Below are 11,513 nucleotides of genomic sequence, written 5' to 3'. Positions count from 1 at the left end.
ATAATAATAAAAAGAAAAACCATATTATATTTTGAGCACAACAAACTCATATAGGCTTGACTCTCTAACCTTTCCCCAATGGAGTTGCCAATAGTCATACTCGAAAATGCAACACGAATGGTGCGAGAGCAGAGGTTCTGGCCTTCAGAAAGAAGACCGAAGAAATGGGAGCCGCCACCAAAAATTTGAGGTAAATCTTGGGAAACCGTTTAAAAGAGGATAAGGATAGTTTGCAAAAATAGAAAATAGGTGTCGATTGAGTGTGGGGAAGGTATTAGGTATCCCATAACACCTGTTCGTGAGAACGGTTACCTAAAGTTTATTGTGCTATATTAATATAGTTTTAAAATTATTTTAATTATTCCTTTTATATTCATGTGTTTGATATAATAATGATAAGAATTAAGTGAGAAATATTTATTTATTTATGAGGGAGAACTTGACTTAGAATCGAACTCTAAGGCCTACGTACCCTGTAATGGGGATCAAAGTCCATGTAATTCAAGCTTAAATTTTTGTTGGTAAAAATATTTTTTTGAAGAGAAATTAATTAGAACCAATTCACTATTTTGGAAATGAAACAATTTTTTGAAATTTTGATATGTGTGTTTTAAATTACAAAAAGTGATTTAATTTCAATTATTTTCTCTATTTTTAAATTTTTGGAATAAGAAAAAGATAAATAGTTTAAATTATTATTTTTTTAAAAGAAAAGAGTTTAATTTTTTTATATTTTATGATTGAAAATTTAATCGCTATACCTGCAGAACCTTATTGGCTCATACAATAAGACAATTATTCTAAAGGTCCATGGATATTATTGTATGTAAATTCAACCAATGGCAAATAGCTATCCCAACTACCACACAACTCTAACACACAAGATCGCAACATATCTTCTATAATCTAAATGGTTCGCTCAGTTTGTCCATCAGTCTAAAGATGATAAGCAGTACTAAACTTTAAAGTAATACGCATGGCTCTTTGTAATGCTCCCTATAACTTGGATGTGAATCTTGGATCTTGATCAGAGACTATTTTCTTAGGCACTTCATGTAAACGTACAACCTCTTGGATATAGGTCTCAGCTATCTTCTCTAAAGAATCACTAATCCTGATGGTTAAAAAAGTGAGCTGATTTAGTTAATTGGTCAACAATCACCCAGATAGCATCATGCCCCAACTAAGTTCTTGGCAATCCAGAGATGAAATCCATAGAAATGCTATCCCATTTCTACTTAGGTATTTCTAATGATTGTAGTCCTAGTCGGTCTTTGATGCTATATCTTCACTCTTTGGTAAGTCAAACACCACGCCACAAACTTTTTCACCTCTCTTTTCACTCCTGGCCACCACCAATAATGCTTAATATCCTGATACATCGTAGCTCCTAGATGAATAGTATATCTTGCTGCAGTGTGCTTCATTCAGAATCACCCTTCTCAAATCTTGGCACACAAATTCTATCTTAATAAACTATGAATCCATCATCATTGAAGCCAAAATCCATAGCCAGATTTGACTCAACCTCTTCTCGAATCTTAAGAAGATACTCATCTTCCAACTACACCATTCTCAATTCCTTCCAAAAATCACTACTGATCACAGTAGTATAAGCACCAACTAATGCTTTTAACAGTGTATCTTGTTGAGAATCAATAAAAGACTCTATTAGATTGTATTCTTGAATCATTAGATGAGCTATATATAGCATCTTCCTGCTCAATGCATAAGCTACCATGTTAGCTTTCCTAGGATGGTATTTCAACTCAAAGTTATAGTATTTAAGTAATTCCATCCATCTTCTTTGTCTCATATTCAATTCCTTCTAATCCATTAGATACTTTAAACTCTTGTGGTCACTAAACACACTAAACATTGACCCAAAAAAATAATGATGCCAAATCTTCAGTGCAAAAACCACTGTTGCCAATTCTAAGTCATGAGCCGGATAGTTCTCTTCATGTGACCTGAGTTGTCTTGATGCATATGCCACTACTGGCTCATCTTGTATCAGTACACAACCCAAACCTCTCAATGAAGCATCCGTATATACTTCATATGGTAATCTCAAATTCAAAATTATTAATACAGGTGCAATAGTTAACTTCTCCTTCAACTTCTAAAATGCAATCTCACACCTATCATTCCAAATAAAAGGTTGATCTTTCCAGGTCAATTTCATCAATGGGGAAGCAATCTGAGAGAAACCTTAGATAAACCTTCGGTAAGATCCAGCTAATCTTAAAAAACTTTAAATTTCTATAACTAAACTAGGCCATTCCCATTTCAACACAGCATCAACTTTATGAGGATCAACAACAATCACATCTACTGATACCACATGGCCCAAAAACCTAACTTCTCTTAGCCAAAACTCGCACTTACTAAGCTTGGCATAGAGTTTGTTCTCCTTAAGAATCTGAAGGACAATCCAAAGATGTTTGTTCATGTTATTCCTTATCTTCTAGATAAACCAGAATGTCATCGATGAAAACCACAATAAACTGGTCTACATATGGTCTAAAGATACTATTCATGTAGTACATGAAAACCGCAGGTGGATTGGTCAGACCAAATGGTATGACAAGGAACTCATAGTGCCCATAACGAGTATGAAAAGCTGTCTTACATACATCTTTCTCAAAAACCTTTAACTGATGATACCCTGACCTTAAGTCAATCTTGGAAAAGACTAAGGCTCCAGCCAATTGATCTAACAGATCATCAATCCTAGGTAAAGGATACTTATTCTTTATCATCTCCTTATTCAACTATCGATAATTGATACACAATCACAAACTACCATCCTTCTTTCTTACAAATAATATTGGCAAACCCTAAGGTGATACTCTTGGCCTAATGAATACTTTGTCAAGCAAATCTTCAATCTGCTTCTTTAAATCATTCAAATTTGAGGGTGACATCCGATGAGGGGCTTTAGAAATTGGTTTTGTACTAGGAACCAAATCTATTGAGAATTCAACTTCTCTTTCCGGAGGTAATCTAAACATCTTCTCAGAAAATACCTCAAGAAATTCACTTACCACTCCAATATTCTCAATACCACCATAATACACGCTGCTAGCTGCACAAACTACTATGTAGGTGTCACACCCTTGCTTGATTAATTTCTTAGCTTGTACAATCGATAGAAACCTAAGTTGCTCAGTAGAACTAGTCCCTGCCAATGACAGTAGCAAAGATACTAGCTTTCTAGCATAGTTTAGTGTAGCATTATTAGCTACTAGCCAATCCCTACCAACTATCACATCAATCCCTTTCATGGGAATGCAAATCAGATCGATCATAGATACTCGATCCTCAAATACAATCTCGTCTCTCTGACATGCTCTACCAGTAATATTTGAGAGTCCAAAAGACATAGTCACTTTAATTATCATAGGTAGCTCTTTCAGTTCTAACTTCAATCTATCTACACATTCTTCTGATATGAATGAATGTGTAGCTCTTGAATCAAATAAAGCTTTAATTCTATTATCACAGACAAAAATAATACCTTTGATTAGGTTCGGAGATGCTTTAGCCTCTTCTTGCATCACAGCAAACACTCGTCCCAAATTGTAGCACGCTGTTCTGCCATCTCAATTCCTCTTTCAAAACAATATTTGGCAATATGGCCTCGCTTCCCATACTTGAAATAGGACCAACATTTTCCCGCATGGAATTTGCCACAGATACTATAGTGGGGTGACCTTCTAATCTATCTCATATTTTACATGTTAAAATACTTAATTTTTGGCATCAAATTGTGCATAATAGGGTTTAATTCTCGGTTTTGAGTTGTCATTTCTAGATTAACTTTATAAACCCTAGTAGTGCTATTTGATTATTGTTTTGACACTTTCATATCCTAATTTGAGATCTTGGGCATTAATTCTCTTCTCTTCCTTTTTATTTCTTTTTGTTTAGAATTTATTTAGTCTTGTGTTTTTATTTTTAGATTTTGTGAGGGCAATTTTAGAATCAAGGATCAAAGGCTACTCCACATGCTTGGAGAAATTCAAGAGATAGAAAATAAATAAAGATGAAGAATTTAGGGGCTGTTGGGTGCAAATTCCAGAATTATTTGAGGGATGATGTAGCACCATTATTCAAATTTAATTGGGGAGAATTAATTAAATAAAAAATCAAAGGAGCATGGGAAGCATTGAGGGACACATCATCAAGTGAAGAAGAGGCATGGGTGCTGTGACATGATCAGATCTAATGGGAGGACATGTGGCAACTAATTAGGAGCCTAAGGAGGAGTCACATTTTCCACACATGTTCACATGTCCCTTGCCACATTTTCCACCTCATTTTTATTCCCATTTTAGCTTATTTTCGTCCATTTTTCTAGCTCATTTCAGATCTGGAACTTTCTTGTTTTTATCACCACTCACATTTTCCACACATACTTAACCCTTCATTTTTCATTTTCATATTCATTCTTCACCTTCACTTGTCAGATTTTTCCAGATTTCTCTCTCTTCTTCTTCATTCATTTTTGTCCAGCATTGTTCATCCATTTTTGAAGATTTCATTTCTTCATCTTCCATCATCAACACTTGGTCCAGATCATCATTCCTTCTCTATTCATATTTTTTTTCTACTGTCTTCTCCATTCCTGCTTGCATTTTCGTCCATCTCTTATCTAGATTTCCAGATTGCAACTTCTTCATCTTCATTCATCCATGGAAGCTTCTCAAGCTTAAGGTCTGATTCAAGTAAAGAGGAAGAGCATGAGAGGCTGATCATTTAGAGCTCCAAGAAAGATGACTTGACATTATGAGATTTCTAAATTTGTAATTGTTGGGTTTATTTTCTTGATTTCATGTTCTTATTTTGATTCTTTGAGAATTCGATTCTGAACCTATGTTTAGATTTGATTAGAATATGAATGTTGAATTTAGATTTTTATGCTATTTTCAGTTCTGGAATTTATGATTTACCTTGATGTTCTAGGGTTATTTTATAAGTTCTTGCTGATTCTTATTCAAGTTCTTGTGTAAACTTGAGTTAGATCCATATTGGTTATATGAATTTGACTTAAGCTGTTTTCCTTCCACTAGTTTTGGTCTGAAACTTGTGTAGAACAAGGCTGAATATAGTATTAATTTCTAAATTCACTTGACCTAGATTTATTAGTGTCCATTGAGTCTAATGGTGCACCACACTTAGAGATTTCTAAGTGTCTCATTTTAGGTTAATCAAGAAGGTTTATGATGTTATAATTTTGGAAATCAATGATTAATGTTAGGAAATCTGACTTGGGCTCACCATAATCATCATTCATTTCATTCCAACTAAAATAGAATTTTACAAACATTTATTGTTACATTATAGAGTTAGTTTAGTCACTTGAAAATTCAGATTAATTTGTGGCATTTGAACAATGATTTGTATGCTTTGCTCTCTAGGGAAATGACCTAGAATACTCACTTTTACATTCTAGTAAAATTTGATAACTCAAGGCGACTAAAGGGTTCATCACCTTTCAGTGCTAAAAGTAGGAGTTGGCATGTCCGAAGCTTGCTTTAAAGGTTGTTGAGGCCTAATTTTAACCCCAGTACTCCTTTGTATAGACCCTCTGTGAACTGATCGAGTTTGAGAACCTTTACCAAAGCTCCTCTTCCTATAAGCTCCAGAACTGCTCAAGCTATACACAGGCTTCTTCAATACGCCGCCTGACGAACCTAAAGAAGGCATAAATCTTTCCGCACTATCCCTCTTCTTCTCAGCCTCTACTTCTCTGCCTCTCTTCACAGTTGTTCTCAACTTATGACACATGTCCTCATAAGTAGTAATGTCAAACAGAGCAACTTGATGCATGTACTCTAGATGCATCTTCTCTAAAAATCATTCTGCCTTCTACTTAGTGTCATTATGGTGCTGCAGATAGGTAGAATAGGCTGATAAGTCATTGAATCTCTTTATAAATTCCTTTTTATCCAAGTCCCCTTGCCTAAATGCATGGAACTCTTCTTCTTTCTCGATACGAAAAGATGTTAGGAAATAATAGTCGAAGAGTACCTTCTTGAATTCTTTCTAAGAATACCTCACACCACTAGTTGGCCTCACTGAATTCTACCATCCTGGCTGCTCCGACCAGCTAGACTGTAGCTAAGGTCACTCTCTGCTCTAAAGTACAGGTCACCACCTCGAATATTGTTTTGAGGTGCTTAATTCACTACTCGGCTTCTCCTTCTCTCATACTGCTGTCAAAAGTAGGTGGATTGAACCTCACATATGTCTTCCAGGCTCAATCGATAGACGGGTTTGTAGCAACTCCCACAGTCTGTCTACTACTCAAAGTTTGAGGCGGCTCAAGTCTACTATGAACTTCTTCTGGTATTGGCCTCTCTTAAGCTTCTATTTTCTCTGCTTGATCTCTACCCCGCAATAATACATCATGCTCTCTAACTATTTGCCAGATATCGATCATCATATTCCTCAATTCTTCTAACAAGCCATCTCTTCTATCAGCTTGTTGAGGCACATCCAGTTGAACCTCAGGCATAGGCTCATCCTCAACCGAACGCCAAGATATTCGGGTGCTACGTGTAGCTCAAGTACCTCTTCTTCTCATTTTCTCCCCTCCTATGTATAAAAGTAACATAAGAGTTAAGGAAAAGGGAAAGAATAGGTATAATGAATAATATATAAGTTGCCAAAAACTAGAATGAATGCACAAACAAAAGCATAATCGGATCGAGACACCGAAGAAACTAATACTAATAAATTGTAATGCCCTCACTGACATTACCATACACTCTACTACAAAATTACTCATTACTTCAAATATTTGAAATTGTTGAAAACATTGGGATCCCAATAAAAGATTTCCAAAAAACATTTTATAATCACTTGGGTTATTCAACCCCATACACAATTACATACACAACGGAAGTATTTAGACTTGGTGCATCAAAAGTCAAGAAAACATGTATATTACTTAAAAATAATGTGAAAATTTGCACCGTGCAGTGCGGCTCATGCCACATGCACCGCAGCATGTGGCACAGAGGCCATAATCACACACTCTGTGCCGTGCACCGTGGTGTGCGAGTACATGCACCGTAGTGCACACACTTGAATTTGCTATCAAACGGTAGTTTCCGATACAAAATTTAGATGCGTGCCATTTCTACATACAAAGTCCGATTGGGATAGTTCAAGTGCCCATATGAAGCTTGTTTTGAAATCTAACTAATAACACTAGTTTCATCCTAATCCAATATTTTTATCAAAAATTGGACACTAAAGTGCACTTTAACCATTTTCTATCAAATTTTTGTCACTTAAGTGTCTCAATTCAAAAGAACTTGTCATTAGCCACTTTTTAGGTCTTGACCACATCCAAATGGTCAAAATACACCTATTGACCATACATACACATAATATAACACACATACACAAATTTGGTCGGTAAGTTACCCCTTTCTCCCTTTAGGCTAAATTCACATTACATTTCTTCAATCTCATACATGGCCAAAACACTGCAAATGATCTCCACCCATCTCAAATACACACATACTTACATCTTTCCACTAGCCCTTTTAGTCATTTCATCATTTACACATATACAAGAGCTAGGGAGTTCCAAATCACAAAAACATACCATAATCATATTTGATGCACAAGTACAAATCCTATGCCAACTTATACATGCACAAGACTAATATTAACTAAATTCATTACACCATTTTTTTACAAAGATTTAGGCAAGAGATGTCAACTTAGCCTATATTCTTTTCCTTTAACCCACTAGTTCCAGAACTTGAAAAATGTAAATAATCACAGGTGAGATAAAAATCTCAGTAATCAAATATAGTTCATTAAATGTCTATTATCACAAATAACTATATCAAAATAACTGAAAACATCATATAGCACATATATATAACATATCAATACTAAATTATCATTTTTGCATACAAATCACATTTCAAATACTTTTACACCACAATATGATCAACTATCCACTAATCCTCCAAAGCTCCCCGACACAAAACCATAGGCTCTTCTGGATCAACCACTTGTTAACTCGAGCTCACTTTTGGTGGTAGAAACACCCGACTAAAGGTAATCTAACCCACCTACGGACTATGGTTTCCCCCTTCACACACTTGTGATAAAGGTGTCGTTGACTCCTAACCTCACCCTAATGGGCATTAGGGAGTTGCCAGACTGCCCGAATGTCCCATGGTAATAGTCCTATAATATGCTGTACTGGATTACCCATGGTAACAGCCCATAAAATGCTGCACTGGATGTCCTATGGTGCCAGCCTGACTGTATAGATTTTTTGCTCACATATCTCGACACACACATAACCCCATATATATCTTGGGTGAACTCCCACCTTTTATTTATATATATATATATACTTTCACATTATATATATATCCATTAAAATCAATAAATTTTCAAATTCATTTCACAATGCAAAGTTCATGCTAAAACTCATAAATTCGTAATCTAACATTTGACATTCACTTCTACATAGTTATAATAGTTAATAAACATAAACTATATGATTACCTCAACCCTTCTATCTATTCATTAGAAAGGGTTACCCGTGTAACTTCAACCCTATTCAAGCTCGTCTCTCATAATTCGTGCATCACACACTAGAATCTATATAGAATTAGCATTTAGAGTCAATTCCTCTATTGACCAAAAGTGCCAAGTATCGCAATTAAACACTTAATTGCTATCAAATTCACATTTCATACTCGATTATGCATATTACCATTGATCACCCCTCATTTCAAGCTTTAACATTTTCTAGCAATTTTCTCTCACTACTCTCTCTTTAGAATAGGGCAATTCTTGCCTAAAGTTTCAAAACTTATCGTTTCAACTTAAATCAGTTACAAAACACTAGTTTAACTCCAAAGAACCTTTTTATTATATTGGGTAAGAAATCAACTTCTTAAAACTCCTAAATTCACTTTCTCATTGATTAAAACTAGGATAAATTCGGAGGTTAAGGCAATACATGACTTGCTTGATAAGTTACGAGTCGAAAACACCGTCCTTGCTCCTGATTTTGGTTGCCCTAACACACCCTTAGTTCATCTTCATGCCTGATCTCTTTTCTCAGGTTCTCCCTTTCTGTTTTCCACAAGTTGGACTCGTCCTATTAATCTGATTTTTGCTCTATGCGCTGCGGTGCATCTGTCACCCGCTGCAGCGCGTGGTATAGTGAGGAAAATCTTCATATGCTCACATACTCTACTTCGAGACCTCTCTCTTTTACTCATATCTATTCATATAACATCCCAATGAGTCAATATATCACTTCACTACTCAGAACTCTAATCCCTACATTAAATCACTAACTCATCCCTAATCTGTCATTAACACAAGATTAAAAATTTGAAATGTTATATGATGCGCTGCGGCGCATGCAACTTGTGTTGTGGTGCACGGCACAATAAGAAAAATCCTCACCATGTGCACTTGCTTTGATCCAAAACATGATCCTTCCACATGTATCTATTTATTCAACATCCAAAGGACACAAATCATTAACTAATAACCTAAATCTATAATCCTTCACTAATTACCAGCTTACCCCTAGTTAATAGCTAATTACAAAATTAAGAAATTCAGGATGCTACACATAACAAGCTACATACGTATACCTATGGCTATAATATGATATGCATGATCAACATATCACCTTATACCCTCTTTATATCTTCCGACTAAATCTGTGAGCTAACAACTTAATAGAATTAAATCTATGTGACTGGATTAGCCCAAGCTCACCAAACGTGGGAGGCAGCCCTGGCATAGAGCGGCTTCACCTACTATGGACTACAGATTCTCCTTGTTCATGAATATTAGGGGTTTTGATGCCTAACCTATCTCACATAGTACTGAAACTTTAAACAAATATAAAACTATGCACTGGGGCCTCCACGATGCTAATATACCATATGAATTTTTAAATAATGAACCCAACACCATACTAGGGTAAACTCCTTCCCTCTCACAATGATCATGTCAAACATATGTTTAATGATTCCACACATAACCATAATATATAATTTCCATTATGATAATCATTTCCACATAAATTATAGAATTTCACAAATACTTAAACTTGAATATCGAATTTAGTCTTCAAAACCAGAATGTTCAAAGCATAACTTTCCATTCCACTTCACATAAAGTTTCTAAATCACAATCTTTATATTAATACTATGCTAGTATTAAAGAAGAGTATTAGCTTTAAAAATAACCACACAGCCATCCAAATACGCAAATAGAGAGTTTAGACAAACTGGTTACCTTAAGCATTTTGTCATAAAAGGGTTAATGTGGTCATGACTTAGCTTCACATGTGTCCACTAACATAAAGGCACCCAAGAAATATTTAATCTACAAGATTAAATAATAAATTATCAATTTATATTTTAATTAACCCCTTTTTAGCAAAATTTCAGGTTGGTACTATACCCAAAACCTTACTTTAACAACATGCACTCTCCCAACATGCTCCATTAATCATAATTAACACCTAAACACACTAATAACCCCAAAGTTCTACCCACATTCCTTTTAAACTCCTAAATTCCACTTAGGGTTCGTCCAAACCCTAACCAAAAACTCTAAATCATTGCATAATTCATAAACCTAGGTTTAGATGCTTAATTTAGCTACCCAAGACCTTAACTAACATAATGGGTTATATCACAACCAAAGAAAACCAAAATCAAGTCCCAAATTATCCCAATCATAAAAAAAATTCGCATAAAAGGAGAGGGAGAGATGTAGGAAGCTTACCTAATGATAAATCTTGCTAAAAATGCTTCCGAATAGCCCCCAAGGTCAAGCCCTAACGGCCCCAAGTTGTTCACTATCATCATCTTGCGTTTCCTCTTTTCCTCTTTTATTTTATTTTTTGTCTAATTCACGAATCTAATATGTACAGATTTTTGCACATCTGCCACTGCACATGGCACGAAGAGGCTCAGATACATTTTGGGCCTATCTTATAAAAACACTTTTAAGGTTGTCTAATGATCCAATAATTATATTAGTCTTATAAAAACATTAAATTTAATATTTTCTTAAATTCACCAATTTACCCTTCTAAACACTTGAAATTTCACAACTATAGAATGTGAAGAGAAAACAAGTCGGAATATTAAATTTAGGCAAATTGAGCCATATGACACTGCATATGGTACAGAGCTAGAAGTTGACATTCTATGTCATGTATCGCGGCATGTGCACCATGCATCGTTATGCATGTATATGATTATACTATCAAATAGCACTCTTGATATGAATTTTTATGCCCATTTAGATTTCAGTTGGGTATAATAGATTATAAAAATAATTGATTAAGTGGTAGATTTTAATCATAATTGATTATGTTATAACACAATTTGTTTAGATACTGCTTTTCTAAAATTAATTTTAATAGAATTGAAGATGTTTGTATAATTTAACCAGGATCAATTTTAGCTATATAAATTACTATGTAATTT

This window comes from Prosopis cineraria, unplaced genomic scaffold (genome assembly GCF_029017545.1).
Source record: "Prosopis cineraria cultivar Desert tree isolate PC_DT_omini unplaced genomic scaffold, ASM2901754v1 PC3, whole genome shotgun sequence".
Lineage (NCBI taxonomy): Eukaryota > Viridiplantae > Streptophyta > Magnoliopsida > Fabales > Fabaceae > Prosopis > Prosopis cineraria.
Note: the sequence above shows the minus strand (reverse complement) of the source record.